The sequence below is a fragment of the Pelophylax lessonae genome, assembly GCF_965119305.1.
Source record: "Pelophylax lessonae genome assembly, chromosome: 9".
Classification (NCBI taxonomy): domain Eukaryota; kingdom Metazoa; phylum Chordata; class Amphibia; order Anura; family Ranidae; genus Pelophylax; species Pelophylax lessonae.
Window position 1 is genome coordinate 13,110,688 of NC_138776.1, and position 13,465 is coordinate 13,124,152.

General features: G+C 48.6%; 1 protein-coding gene across 1 annotated transcript in view; it reads left to right on the plus strand.

Moving 5' to 3' along the window:
• The window catches only part of SLIT1 (slit guidance ligand 1), a 546,950-nt gene that overhangs the window by 13,125 nt on the left and 520,360 nt on the right, over positions 1-13,465 (plus strand). The window lies entirely within an intron of this gene.

Here is a 13,465-nt window from a genome sequence, read left to right on the forward strand (position 1 = left end):
TTCTATCGCCCTGACTTTTTCCCCTCTATCTCCCTGACTTTTTCCCCTCTATCGCCCCAACTTTTTCCCTTCTATCGCCCGACTTTTTCCCTTCTATCTTCCCGACTTTTTCCCCTCTATTGCCCCAGCTTTTTCCCTCTATCGCCCCGACTTTTTCCCTTCTATCGCCCCAACTTTTTCCCCTCTATCGCCCCGACTTTTCCCCTCTATCTCACCGGCTTTTTCCCCTCTATCTCCCCCCGACCTTTTCCCTTCTATCACCCCAACTTTTTCCCCTCTATCGCCCTGACTTTTCCCCCCTATCTCCCCAACTTTTTCCCTTCTATCTCCCGACTTTTTCCCTTCTATCTCCCGACTTTTTCCCCTCTATCTCCCCGACTTTTTCCCCTCTATCTCCCCAACTTTTCCCTTCTATTGTCCCGACTTTTCCCCTCTATTGCCCCGACTTTTCCCCTCTATCGCCCCAACTTTTTCCCCTCTATCGCCCCGACTTTTCCCCTCTATCTCACCGGCTTTTTCCCCTCTATCGCCCCAACTTTTTCCCTTCTATCGCCCGACTTTTTCCCTTCTATCTTCCCGACTTTTTCCCCTCTATTGCCCCAACTTTTTCCCTTCTATCGCCCTGACTTTTTCCCCTCTATCTCCCTGACTTTTTCCCTCTATCGCCCCAACTTTTTCCCTTCTATCTCCCCGACTTTTTCCCTTCTATCTTCCCGACTTTTTCCCCTCTATTGCCCCAACTTTTTCCCTTCTATCGCCCTGACTTTTTCCCCTCTATCTCCCTGACTTTTTCCCTCTATCGCCCCAACTTTTTCCCTTCTATCGCCCGACTTTTTCCCTTCTATCTTCCCGACTTTTTCCCCTCTATTGCCCCAGCTTTTTCCCTCTATCGCCCTGACTTTTTACCTTCTATCGCCCCGACTTTTTCCCCTCTATCTCCCCGACTTTTTCCCCTCTATTGCCCCCCAACTTTTTCCCTTCCATCGCCCCCAACTTTTTCCCTTCCATCGCCCCCAACTTTTTTCACTTCTATCGCCCCGATTTTTTCCCCTCTATCGCCCCCGACTTGCACTTGCGTGGAAAAGTTTCATTTCATACCCCGGAGCCTTACATGCTGGAAACATTTTAATAACTGTTTAGTGACAAGCATAAAACTTTGATGAATTCCATGAAAAATATTGGGAGCGCTAATGAAAACCACAATGTAGCCACTGCCAGGATTCTAAGTAGTCCATGTTCTCTATACCCTTGGGGGGGGGGGGGTATGGAGGGTGGGGGCAGGGCATGGGGGAGGAATCAGTCCATCCTTTGGGATCCTTATCTTATCACAGGCTTTCCAAGTCAAGTGCATTGGTATTCCTCACCTCGGCCGGCCGGAGTCATTAGGAGTTGACTGTGTTTCGATCACGCTGAAATTTCCTGCTTTTCAATTGCCAGACCATCTGGAAAACATGTCTTCCACTCAGGCATGCATGTGTGCTTTGCAGGGGCTGAGTGTGCATGTGAGATGTGAAAGGAGGGGGGGGGGGGCTTTCAATTCTCTGAATTTAAACAGTTTGCTGCTTATTTATTAGGTTTTGCTGATACGTTGGTTTGCAACCGATAGACATCCAAAAGTGTTTGCAGGGGAGCTGGCCCTTGTAATTGTCCTATTGATTCTCTGAAGCAGCTGCAGCTAAATAAATAGTCATTGGGATCCCAACTGGGACTATTTGAGTTCAAGATAGAGTTGTGTTCACATGAGTGGATAGGGGGGTGGAAAAAGCAGGTGGTTGAGACACGGCCCCTGACCGTCCACTTAATCAAGGACATGCATCCATTCATGGCTGCACATGTGCCACAGCTGCAAGGCTATGTGGCAAAAATGGCCCCCAATTGCATTCGTCGAGCAGGGATGCCACTAACGGCAACCCATTGAACCGATGATCACATACCATGGGTTGGCTTTTCTCAAACAGTGTTTAGTGTCTATAGATCACCCAAAGTGTTGAGTCAGTGTCTGTAGATCATCCATAGTATTGGGTCAGCGTCTGTAAATCATCCATAATGTTGGGTCAGTGTCTATAGATCATCCATAGTGTTGGGTCGGTGTCTATAGATTATCCACAATGTTGGGTTGGTGTCTATAGATCCTCCATAGTGTTGGGTCAGTGTCTACAGATTATCCACAATGTTGGGTCAGCATCTATAGATCCTCCATAGTGTTGGGTCAGTGTCTATAGATCATCTATAGTGTTGGGTCTGTGTCTATAGATCATCCATAGTGTTGGGTCAGTGTCTCTAGATCCTCCATAGTGTTGGGTCGGCATCTATAGATCCTTCATAGTGTTGGGTCGTGTCTATAGATTATTCATAATGTTGGGTCAGTGTCTATAGATTATTCATAATGTTGGGTCAGTGTCTATAGATCCTCCATAGTATTGGGTCAGCGACTATAGATCATCCATAGTGTTGGGTCAGTGTCTGTAGATCATCCATAGTGTTGGGTTGGCATCTTTAGATCCTTCATAGTGTTGAGTCAGTGTCTATAGTTTATCCACAATGTTGGGTCGGTGTTTATAGAACATCCATTGTGTTGGGCCAGTGACTATAGAACCTACATAGTGTTGGGTCGGTGTCTATAGAACCTCCATAGTGTTGGGTCGGTGTCTATAGAACCTCCATAGTGTTTGGCCGGTGTCTATAGATCCTCCATAGTGTTGGGTCAGTGACTATAGATCATTTATAGTGTTGGGTCAGTGGCTGTAGAACCTCCATAGTGTTGGGTCGGTGTCTATAGAACCTCCATAGTGTTGGGCCGGTGTCTATTGATCATCCATAGTGTTAGGTCAGGGTCTATAGATCATCCATAGTGTTGGGTCAATGTCTATAGATTACCCATAGTGTTGGGTCAATGTATACATTATCCATAGTGTTGGGTCAGTGTCTATACAGTGTCTATAGATCATTTATAGTGTTGCGTCAGTGTCTATAGATCATTTATAGTGTTGGGTCAGTGTCTATAGATCATCCGTAGTGTTAGGTCAGTGTCTACAGATCATCCATAGTGTTGGGTCGGTGTCTATAGATCATTTATAGTATTGGGTCAGTGTCTGTAGATCCTTCATAGTATGGGGTCAGTGTCTATAGATCATCCATAGTATTGGGTCAGCGTCTGTAGATCCTCTATAGTATTGGGTTAGGGACTGTAGATCCTCCATAGTATTGGGTCAGCGTCTATAGATCATCCATAGTATTGGGTCAGTGTCTATAGATCATCCATAGTATTGGGTCAGTGTCTGTAGATCCTCCATAGTATTGGGTCAGTGTCTATAGATCATCCATAGTATTGGGTCAGCGTCTGTAGATCCTCGATAGTATTGGGTCAGTGTCTGTAGATCCTCTATAGTATTGGGTTAGGGACTGTAGATCCTCCATAGTATTGGGTCAGTGTCTATAGATCATCCATAGTGTTGGGTCAGTGTCTGTAGATCCTCCATAGTATTGGGTCAGTGTCTATAGATCATCCATAGTGTTGGGTCGGTGTCTATAGATCCCCAGGGTCAAGTGCTGTTATTGCCGGGAGCCATGGCTCGTAGTAGATGGGCCCAAGTGAAGCTTTTGTAGTCACATCTGATCCCCTAAAGCTACCTCTGTTTTATGGGCTAAGGATCTTTCCTTATATGGTTACAACTAAATTCTTTCCAAGCAAAAAAGTAATTCTTTGGCACCTTTTTTATAGTAAATGTAAAAAAAACGGATGTAATATTTTGGTTTGGCACAGCAGCGGCGCGGTATTAAAAACCTTCTGCTTTGACGCTGCGTATGAATTCGTGTTATGTCCTTTAATAAAAGGAAATGTGGTGGCCAATAACAGACACAAATCATTTCACTGCATCGAACTTCAAAGATGAATTCTGGCTGCTCTGAATGATGACATATTATTGTATGGAAGCATTTCTTAAGGCAAAATCCCATTGAGTTCCCTGTAAAGTGTATGTTACCCTACGTTTTTCTTTTTTGCGATGTGTGGTCCCATATGTGTATTTCATAAATCATAGTTTCTATCATCTTCATTTTCCATCTGAAGTGCCTGGTTGGTTGTGCCAGTCAATCTTCATTGTTCTAAACTGACCACACAAAGCGCAGAAGCTGATCTGTGTTAGTGTGGTCAGTTTCCATCCTTTGGCTGGCTATTCAGAGGTACAGGACACTGTGCAGACACACAGCATGCCAGATTTGGGTAGTTAAGTCACCACATCCCCTAACCATTCACAGCTTGTCTCTGGCGCACACCCTCCTCTGAACAATCACAGCCTGCCTCTGGCGCACACCCTCCTATGACCAATCACAGCTTACCTCTGGCACACAACCCCTCCCAATCACAGCCTACCTCTGACACACCCCCTCTCATGTACAGCCTGCCCGACCAATCACAAAGTGCACACACCACTCCTAACCAGTCACATCCTGCCTCTGACACACGACCTCTCCCAATCACAGCCTGCCTCCTGCACACCTCCCCCCCCCCGACCAACCACAGCCTGCCTCTGGCATACCCCCCTCCCAGACCAATCACATAGTGCCTCTGGCACCCCCCGTGATCAGTAACATCCTACCTTTGGCACACAAACCCTCCCCATCACAGCCTGCCTCTGGTGCACACCCTCCTCCGACCAATCACAGCCTGCCTCTGGCACACAACCCCTCCCAACCACAGCCTGCCTCTGACACACCTCCTCTCAATCACAGCCTGCCTCTGGTATGACCCCCCCCCCCCCAACCAACCACAGACTGCCTCTGGCACTCCCCCCTCCCCGACCAATCACAGCCTGCCTCTGGTATGACCCCCCCCCCCCAACCAACCACAGAATTCCTCTGGCACACCCCCCTCGACCCACCACAGACTGCCTCTGGCACACCCCCTTCCCCGACCAATCACAACCTGCCGCTGGCACACACACCCCACTGACCAGTCACATCCTGCCTCTGCCTGCCTCTAGGTCAGTGGTGGGGACCTAGTCCCCACCGCTGACGCTGACCTAGTCCCAACCGCTGACCTAGTCCCCACCGCTGACGCTGACCTAGTCCCCACCGCTGACCTAGTCCCCACCGCTGACCTAGTCCCCACCGCTGAGTGCAGGTTTAAAGCAAGGACAGAGTGCAGGCTTCCCCCCCCCCCCCCCAGCATGGATGGTGTCTGAGCAGAGGCCATTTCCATGCCCCACTGAAGACTCTCCCCCCCTGTCCAGCCCCGACTAAGCTGTCCCAGCTCCCCCCAACTGCCTCCTGCTGGCCACGTCGGGAACCCGGATTTGGCAGGTGAGCAGAGAGTACCTGGAGCGGAGCTTCAGCCTGCAATGGGGGTAAGGAGGAGGCCAGAAGAGGGGGAGTGGGAGGGGGGCCAAGTTGCTGCACCATGGTCCTCTGGTTTGTACTTGCCCCCTGGGCCTGAAAGTTGCCAGTCTGCCCCTGATGGTGGTGATCACTGGCACACCACTTGTCTAATTCTTAACATGGCGCTCAGTGTGGGAAAGGTCGCTGACCCCTGACACAGAATATATTCCTACCATACAAAGACACAATGTCATTTTGCTCAATTTAAGTAATAAAATAAATCAGTGAAGTCCAGACTTTGAAATGTTTTGCTTTTTATAAAGTGAGAAATAGACCGAATATAGGGGGGGGGGGAGGGAGTCTGTCACATACTGGGGGGGGGGGGGCTGTCACATACTGGGGGGGGGGATGCTGTCACATACTAGGGGGGGTGCTGTCACATACTGGGGGGGGGGCTGTCACATACTGGGGGGGGATGCTGTCACATACTGGGGGGGGGATGCTGTCACATACTGGGGGGGTGGGCTGTTACATACTGGGAGGGGGGGGGTGCTGCTGCCACACAATATCCTTTCTATTTAAATGGAAGGGCCTCGCTAATGAATAGCACCTGTTCATCAGCAGTGAATGTCAGATTGTCATCCAGACGGGCGGCTTGTGGCCGAGGGCCCTCCATGATTGATGATTCGCTGGTTACCTTGTAAAATCCGTCTGTTTACAGATCTCACGTAGAACACATCCTTAGACGGCGGCAGTTAACGCCTTTCCATGGCTTGCTCGTAAATAATTGATTTACTTATCACAGCTCACTTACCCTGTCTCCAGTGCCGATCGCTCCTTCCACATTTTATTGGTCAATGGCTCATTATCTGCAGGAACATTTCATCCCTTGAAGGGCGCTCTTCACCCAAAAGTCATACTTCAACCATGGAAGGGTATGGGTGGGTTTTAAGGCTAGGCAGACAGATGGACAACATTGGGATGACCCCCCTTTAGTCTTTGCAAAGTTGCTCTGGGCACCCCCATTGTGAAAGTAAAGAATGTGCATGGTCCTTTGCACCTATCCCACAATGCAATGCATGGGTCCTGTAAGGCCTATGAGCAAGCCCAGACATTTTCAGGTGGTCAGTGGGAAGAATGTTCCTTACATTGGAGGTCAATGGGAAGAATGTTCCTTACATTGGAGGTCAATGGGAAGAATGTTCCTTACATTGGTGATCAGTGAGAAGAATGTTCCTTACATTGGTGGTCAGTGGGAAGAATGTCCCTTACATTGGTGGTCAGTGGGAAGAATGTCCCTTACATTGGTGGTCAGTGGGAAGAATGTTCCTTACATTGGTGATCAGTGAGAAGAATGTTCCTTACATTGGTGGTCAGTGGGAAGAATGTCCCTTACATTGGTGGTCAGTGGGAAGAATGTCCCTTACATTGGTGGTCAGTGGGAAGAATGTTCCTTACATTGGTGGTCAGTGGGAAGAATGCTCCTTACATTGGTGGTCAGTGGGAAGAATGTTCCTTACATTGGTGGTCAGTGGGAAGAATGCTCCTTACATTGGTGGTCAGTGGGAAGAATGTTCCTTACATTGGTGGTCAGTGGGAAGAATGTTCCTTACATTGGTGGTCAGTGGGAAGAAGGAGGAGGACACACCCAAGGAGCTCTCTGTGAGATCCAGCCCTTTTCAAGCCTGGGCCTTGCTTGCTAGCTTGGCCCAGGAACAATGCCTGATCCTGGGGGAGGCCCTGGGAGGGATCCCCCTGATGACACGGGGCCTAGTGAGGAGGAGGTGGAGGACCTGTCTGTGGGTCCAGGCCCCGGTGAGAATGCGGATGTCTTCAGCCAGAAGGTTATCAATCGTTTTAGGGCGATTGGGAGAGCGGAAGAAAAACTTAAAGGTTTGAAGGCTGAACACAAATCCTTCAAAACTAAGTATTTCCAGGCCTGGAGTAAAAATCGCACAGCCATGAAGCCTGAGTTGCAGGAATTGGAGGAAAAGGTGAAGAAACAAACTTTATTATTGGAAAGGCTGAAAGACGGAAGTGGAGCATTTAAAGAAAAATTTGACAATGAGAGGAGATTTACCAGCCAAGCATCAGCAAGTTCTGTGGATCAGCAGCCTCGGTTAATGGATGACCCGGCTCCATCTGCCTCTGCACCTCTCCCCCCATGCCAGAACTGGGAATCACCAGCGGCAACCAGCCAGGGGGTTGAGAGTGGACATGGATCCCTGACATTTATCCAGGAGATGGAGTCACCCCTGAAAGCAGACAAGTTTGTCTTTTCTGATGATCCATCAGAAATCCCTGAAGATGGGCAGAGGAGATACAGGCCAGCAAAGCTAGTACTGGTGGAGAAATCCCAGTATACCATGCTGCCTTCCAGCATGTCTGCCCCACCTGCTGTAGTGGATGGTGTCCCAGGTGAGAAGGAACTGCATATTGCAGTTATTGCTGAGGAGAAATCCGGTGCAGACATGCAGGGTAAATCCCTGACAGAATCACCAGATTGTGAAAGAAAGGTGGATGGACCTGCATCTAACACCCCAGGCATAGATTTTTCTGCTCCTGCTGAGACCAGTAGTCCCTCTACAAGCAAAATGGCTGCAAACTCCAAAGAGTTTGCTTCAGCTGAGTTTCCCAGTGTTCCAGGGTTGATTGACCAGCTGTTTGCTGGTGGGGGAGGGGATCAACATGGTGTTGCAAGTGGAATGGAAGTAGCAATGGAAATATCCTGCAATGCTTTACCTGCTGCTATGTTAAAACAGGATTCTATTTCTACAACTGAAAACTCTGTCCCAGTGGAAGAGAAGATGATCGCTGAAACTCTTACCAGTGCAGCAGCAGCTATGGATTCTGCTGTGAAGACAACAGGAATAATAAATATCCCAGCAAGTATAAAAAATGACATTAATGTTAAAGCAATGAATGTGGTGGGTGGTGGTGAAGGGGTTAGTAATGCTGGGAAAAATGAAAATGTTATTTCTCCCCCTGCTCAGCAGAGGAAAGATTTGATTGCACAGATCAATCCCGAATCTGTGCAATCGTTATCTGCTAAGTGTGTGTCAGATAATTTAAAAAAAACTGATGGATTTTCTGCTGGGAGGAATGTTGGAAGCTATGCTTCAGCTTTGGGGAGTCGCACCAGGGTGGGTGGTGGGGATTCTGTTAATCACAATTCAGGGAGGTTTTTTGGGGGGCAGGTTAGTGGGTATAGGAGGAGGAATGTGGTACAGTTGAGGTGGGAGGGGGAAGGAACCCCAATAGTAAGGGGGAGGGTGGCTGAGTTGATTTTGGAAATGGGGTTTAAAGCCTGTGATATTTTTGCTTTAATTTGCCCGGTGGGGAGTTATGAATTTGATTTATCGTTTGTAAAACCTGAAAGTTTGGATCTCTTCTGGGAGAGATTTAGGAGGTGCAAGGGTCTTCAGCAGTGGAGAGGTTTGGTGCCAAAGGTAATTTCAAGGCAGCCTTTGATAAAGTCGGTGACCATTCTGGTGCGTAACGAATCCATACCAGAGGCTGATTTATTAGTATGGCTACGCCGATATGGCGAGGTCCTCACTCCACTGCGGAAGGTCCTTGATGAGCATGGGATATGGACAGGGGCCTGGACAGTGTCACTAAAATTGGGGGTGCTGGGCGATGTAGTTCAGCACCTTCCCTGCTCAGCCTTTCTGGGTAGGGATAGGCTGACCATTTTCTACCAAGGTCAGCCTAAGGTGTGTAATAAATGTGGTGATAAAGGCCACTTTGCATCGTCCTGCACCCACAAGAAGTGCTCACTGTGCCAGGATTTAGGCCATTTGGCCAGAGAATGCACCCAGATTCGGTGCAATTTGTGCCAGCAGCTGGGTCATCCATATAGCCAGTGCCCAGAGGCACTGCATAACTTGCCAGGATTGGAGACTGAGCTGCAGAGGCTTGATAAAGAAGATGAAGCAGCTGAAGTTAGAGAGGAAATTGTTGTTGCCCCTCCTGTGTCTGTTGTGTCAGATTCTGTTTCCCCTAGTGATGTGGTCCCTGAGTCTGTCCCTCCTGTGTCTGTTGTGTCAGATTCTGTTTCCCCTAGTGATGTGGTCCCTGAGTCTGTCCCTCCTTTTGTTCCTACATCTACTGTGCGTAGATCCTCCAGACTAGTGGAAGCTGCTGGGGGGGCGGGTATAGTGGATCTTCCCCCTCGGCCTACTCCACCTCCAGTCCCTGTCTCTCGACACCGCAAACGCGGCCAAGAGGGTGCAGGGGTGCTGGATGGTGGTGGGGTCGATGGGGTTGAGGGAGGGGTGTCCATGTCCCATGTCTCACCCTCTGTTGTGGAGGATTCGGATGATGAGGGGTGGGAGAGGACAAAGAGGAAGAAAAAGAAGAAGAGGAAGACCAGTAAAGCGGTCATTTCTTCCTTACAGTTAGAGCCAGGAGGGGTTCCTCTTGGCAACACATTTTCGGTTTTATCAGGGGAGGAGTTAGTATCTGATTTATCTACTTCTTTATCATCTATGGATGAGGGGGAGTCACATAGTGTAAAGAGAGCTGTTTCGGGTGATGAGAGTGTGGTGGAGGTTAAGAAACGACTACCCCAATCATCCTGATGGCAGTGCCCGCTCTGATAAAGGTGGCGACCATTAATGTCGCCAGCGTGAAATCTGCAAGAGCTCGTGATATTGCCTTATTTTTGCTCAGTGAGTTTGATGCTGAGATTTTATTTTTGCAAGAGACCTGGCTCAATACTTTGGCCGATGTCCATCTAGCAAAAAGGGAGTGGAGATGCGGTCCCTCCTTTTGGTCTCTTGCGGCTGAGCCTTGCAGCGGAGTTGCGGTTCTTTTTAAAACCGATATGGTAACATGCCGGCGGATAATTGAGGTAGAAATGGGGAGATGCATGGTCTTAGACGTCTCTGTTAGGGGGCAGGACCTGCGCCTGATCAATATCTATGGACCGCAGTCAAAATGGGACAGGAAATGCCTCTTCACAAAGATCAAGCCCTTCCTTTTTACATCCCAGCAGGTTGTCTTTGGAGGTGACTTTAACACCATAATTAGGCCTGAAGACAGGAGGGTCTCCATAGACAGGCTGGGTTATGATAGCGTTTTTCTTAGAGATATGGTTAGACAAGCAGGCCTGGTAGATGTGCACATTAAGCACTGCCCTGGCAGCACGGGATTCACGTTTCAGAGAGGGAATAGTCAGAGTAGGATAGATAGGTTTTTTTTAAAGGAGAACTCTGCTTTCTCGGCTCCTGAGTTGAGGGCGGTGGAGTTCTCTGACCACTGTATGCTGTCTGTGACTCTGAATGCCTCGGACACTCCACCCAGGGGAAGGGGTACCTGGAAACTGAATTCGGCTCTCCTGGAAGATGTAGAGGTAAGACAATCCTTTGAGGATTTTTTTCAGGCACAGGTTTCTATTCTGGACTTTTGCAGCAGTAAGTCAGAGTGGTGGGAGCTTGTGAAACAAAGGGCGATTGGACTTTTCAAGGCCATAAGTAAGAAGAAGCAGCTTGGTATGTATATTGCCTACCAGCATTTGCGGAGGAAGCTTGATCGTCTTGTCTCGTATGGAGGAGATCCAGGGGAGATCTCGGAGGTAAAGCTTCTTCTTAGGAAGTGTCAATACGACCGGCATGCCTCCTTGGTTCTGGAGAGAGATTATGGGAAATATCACTCGCCTGATCCTTACCAGAACTGTAAGCAAGGCATAGCAGTTAAGACGGTCATAGGTCTGAGGGATAGTACGGGTTCCCTGGTGAAGTCCAGATCAGGGATCCTGGAGATCTTCAGGTCATATTACGCAGACCTTCTGGGAAGAAAGGACCTTAGTCGGGACAGGATGGAAAGCTTTCTGGATTCTACTCCAGGATTGGGAAATGATACATTGCCTTTGATGGATTTGACAGAACCAATTTCAGCGGATGAGGTAGTTCGTGCTATAGAGAAGCTGGCTACCAAAAAGTCGCCTGGGCCAGATGGGTTGACAGCTGAATTTTACAAGTGTTTTAAGTCCATTCTGGCTCCCTTTTTAGCGGAGGTTTATAACAGCTGTTTAGAAGAGGGTTCTCTCCCTCCCTCCATGAGGCAATCCGCTGTGATTCTTCTGTCAAAAGGTAAAGACCCCTCAATAATTGAGAACTGGCGCCCCATCAGTCTTCTCAATGTTGATAGAAAGATCTTGGCGAAGATTCTTTTTTGGCGCTTGTCGTCAGTAGCAGGCGATTTGTTGTCCAATCATCAGCACTGCTCGGTCCAGGGCAGAAGTACCTTTTCAGCAATTTTAGCTGTCCGGGAGGCTTTGGAGCGATGCAGGGCTGCTGAATGGAGAAAGTACTTGCTGGCATTGGATCAGGCGAAGGCTTTTGATCGAGTCAATCATGAGTACCTGTATTTGCTACTTGGTAGATACGGCCTGCAGGGGAGGTTTATTGATTGGCTGAAAACATTATATAAAGGGGCTGAGAGCTTCCCACTTGTTAATGGTTGGGTTGGACGGCCTTTTGAGGTTGGCTCTGGTGTGCGCCAGGGGTGTCCTTTGAGCCCCCTGCTATATGTATTCGCAATCGACCCCTTCATAAGAAGGTTAGAGAGTGGATCGTTGTGTGGGGTGCCTTTGGGCATTGCTGGTGTGCCGCCTTTGAAGGTCGTGGCCTATGCCGATGATGTGTCTGTTATTATCTCTGGGATGGAGGAGGCGCAGGAGGTGGTCTCTGTGATAAAGCAGTACACTGAGGCTTCTGGCTCTAAAATCAATCATGAAAAGAGTGAAGTTTTCTGGATGGGTGAGGAGGGTGAAAGCTTCGAACTTCCGGATGCCTTCCCAGAGCCCCAGCAGGAAATTAAAGTGTTGGGCATCAAATTTGGTCCTGGTGACTATGGTCATCGAAATTGGGAAAGCAGGTTGTTGAATGCCAATGCCAAGGTGGCAAGCTGGAAGAAATGGAAACTTTCCTTGAGGGAAAGGGTTGACTTGATTAAAACTTACCTGATCCCAATCTTTTTATATGTCAGCTTTGTCTGTATCTTGCCGGAATCTCTCTATGCAAGGGTGTACAGCTGCTTTTTCCAACTGTTATGGGGAAATAGGCTGAACCTGATCAAACGCAATGTAACTTACCTGTCCAGGCGGGAGGGTGGTCTAGGAATGGTCAACCCTATAGTTTTCTTTTCTCTGCTTTTTTTAAAGTATAATCTTGGTAATATGTTAGCAGAGACCCCGCCGGGATGGGTGGGTATTTTTCAATCTTGGTTTAGGCCTTTTCTGCGATGCTGGGAAGATGGCGGGCCAGTGAAAAGTCTGAGAGTCCGACATGGCAAGCTTCCGGCTTATGTTGCCCCGTGTCTGAAAATACTTAGGCAGTGGCAGGTGACAGTGGGGGATATCAAGTCCCTCCCCAGAAAGCTTCTGGAGAAGAGGATTTTGGGCTCTGCTTTCAGTGTGTCGCTGACTTTAAGGGATTGCCCAGGCCCCATAATGAGGGAGGGGTTGCGTTTAATTAACTTAGGAAGAATCCCTTTGAAGTTTAGGGATCAAGCCTGGCTCGCTTTCCATGGAAGGCTCTATGTGAGAGGGAACCTGAAGCATCGCCCTGTGGATGATCGGGATTGTCCTAGAGCGGAGTGTGTTGGTAAAGTGGAGTCTATGGACCACTTTTTGCTCCAGTGTCCCTTTAACATAGAGGTGTATAAAAGGGTGGGGAGGGCTCTAGGCATCCCCTTTCTCTATCGCATGAGTTATGCGGAGTGGGTGTACGGGGCATTCCCGACTCGCTGGGATTTTGATTTGAATACACTTTTTCTAGTTAGTATAGTTGTCCGTTACTTCACGTGGAATGCGCGGTGCCAGATTACCCTGCGGAAGAAAGTCCTCCCTGTCGAGGTGGTGGTGTACGATATTCTTGGTGAGGTTGGGAAGATTCGGGGTCTTGAGAAGGGCAGGGAGCCTCGAGCGGTCTGGATAAGGGCGTGGAGGAATATCAGACCTGCTTTTGGTGAACTGTCCATCTCTGGGTGAAAAGCTTTTTTCCTATGCTATTTTTTTCACGCCCTTAGCTTTTGTTAGTTAATATCTTCATTTTTGAAGAAGGGCTGCATGCATAATGGGAGTGGTTTTGTTTCTTGACCTCGCAGGTTTGATGTCTGGTGTGGTGGTGTGAGTCTTATTAAG